Source organism: Salmo salar, chromosome 09 (assembly GCF_965601325.2).
Source record: "Salmo salar chromosome 09, fSalSal1, whole genome shotgun sequence".
NCBI lineage: Eukaryota > Metazoa > Chordata > Actinopteri > Salmoniformes > Salmonidae > Salmo > Salmo salar.
Window position 1 is genome coordinate 35,245,001 of NC_138299.1, and position 2,375 is coordinate 35,247,375.

Consider the following 2,375-nt stretch of genomic DNA (forward strand, 5'->3'; position numbering starts at 1 on the left):
AGAGGCCTCTATCTTGTTTCGTTTCCGAGATATTCAAGGTTCTGTCTAGCAGAACCAGTACCCGGTGGGTTGTGGCCCAAACCGTTATCAACCAGGAGTTGTCTACCACATCAACTCTAGGGTGGCCGCCCACCACCCACCCCCAAATGGGGCAGAGACTCGAAGTCTCTATCTGGTTCCACTTCCGGGATATTCATGGTTCTGCCTGCCACAACCGGGCAGAACCGGCAACTTGGCCGCTGCCTGTGTTCCAAGCTGAATCCCCCCGATTCAGGAGAGGTGTATCGATAAAACGATATAACATAGTCCTATATTTGAAAAAAAAAATGTTTAATTTTGTTATGCTAATGGTGATAGGATTTTTCGCATACGATAGGATTTTCCGCATACGGGACGGAGCCCGACCAGGGGTTAACCCTCGCAAGGCTCCCAGCCCAGATGTCACCCCTAGCCGTGTCCTCAGGGCATGCACATACCAGCTGGCTGGAGTATTTACGAAAATATTCAATATCTCCCTATCCCAGTCTGTTGTCCCCACCTTGCTTCAAGATGTCCACAATTGTTCCTGTACCTAAGAAAGTGAAGTTAACAGAACTAAATTACTATTGCCCCGTAGATCCACGAATTACACAATCACGATCGCACTGCCCTATCCGATATGGACAAGAGGAAAACCTATGTAAGAATGCTGTTCATTGACCACAGTTCAGCCTTCAACAACGTAGTACCCTCCAAGCTCATCATTAAGCTCGGGGGCCAGTGTCTGAACCCCGCCCTGTGCAACTGGGTCCTGGACTTCCTGACGAGCTGCCCCAGGTGGTGAAGGTAGGCAACAACACCTCCACTACTCTGATCCTCAAACACAGGAGGCCCCACAAGGGTGTGTGATTAGCCCCCTCCTGTACTCCCTGTTCACCCATGACTGCGTGGCCACGCACGTCTCCAACTCAATCATCAAGTTTGCAGACATTTACATTACATTTACGTCATTTAGCAGACGCTCTTATCCAGAGCGACTAACAAATTGGTGCATTCACCTTATGATATCCAGTGGAACAACCACTTTACAATAGTACATCTATATCTTTTTTTGGGGGGTGGGGGTAGGGGGGGGTGGGTAGAAGGATTACTTTATCCTATCCCAGGTATTCCTTAAAGAGGTGGGGTTTCAGGTGTCTCCGGAAGGTGGTGATTGACTCCGCTGTCCTTGCGTCGTGAGGGAGCTTGTTCCACCATTGGGGTGCCAGAGCAGCGAACAGTTTTGACTGGGCTGAGCGGGAACTGTGCTTCCGCAGAGGTAGGGAGGTGAGCAGGCCAGAGGTGGTTGAACACAGTGCCCTTCTTTGGGTGTAGGGACTGATCAGAGCCTGAAGGTACAGAGGTGCCGTTCCCCTCACAGCTCCGTAGGCAAGCACCATGGTCTTGTAGCAGATGCGAGCTTCAACTGGAAGCCAGTGGTGTGTGCGGAGGACTGGGGTGACGTGCGAGAACTTGGGAAGGTTGAACACCAGACGGGCTGCGGCGTTCTGAATGAGTTGTAAGAGTCTAATGGCACAGGCAGGGAGCCCCGCCAGCAGCGAGTTGCAGTAATCCAGACGGGAGATGACAAGTGCCTGGATTAGGACCTGCGCAGCTTCCTGTGTAAGGCAGGGTCGTACTGTGCGAATGTTGTAGAGCATGAATCTACAGGATCGGGTCACCGCCTTGATGTTAGCTGAGAATGACAGGGTGTTGTCCAGGGTCACACCAAGGCTCTTAGCACTCTGGGAGGAGGACACAATGGAGTTGTCAACCGTGATGGCGAGATCATGGAACGGGCAGTCCTCCCCCGGGAGGAAGAGCAGCTCCGTCTTGCCGAGGTTCAGCTTGAGGTGGTGATCCGTCATCCACACTGATATGTCTGCCAGGCATGCAGAGATGCGATTCGCCACCTGGTTATCAGAAGGGGGAAAGGAGAAGATTAATTGTGTGTCGTCTGCATAGCAATGATATGAGAGACCATGTGAGGATATGACAGAGCCAAGTGACTTGGTGTATAGCGAGAATAGGAGAGGGCCTAGAACTGAGCCCTGGGGGACACCAGTGGTGAGAGCACGTGGTGCGGAGACGAATTCTCGCCACGCCACCTGGTAGGAGCGACCTGTCAGGTAGGATGCAATCCAAGAGTGAGCCGCGCCGGAGATGCCCAACTCGGAGAGGGTGGAGAGGAGGCTCTGATGGTTCACAGTATCAAAGGCAGCAGATAGGTCTAGAAGGATGAGAGCAGAGGAGAGAGAGTTAGCTTTAGCTGTGCGGAGAGCCTCCGTGACACAGAGAAGAGCGGTCTCAGTTGAATGGCCAGTCTTGAAACCTGACTGATTTGGATCAAGAAGGTC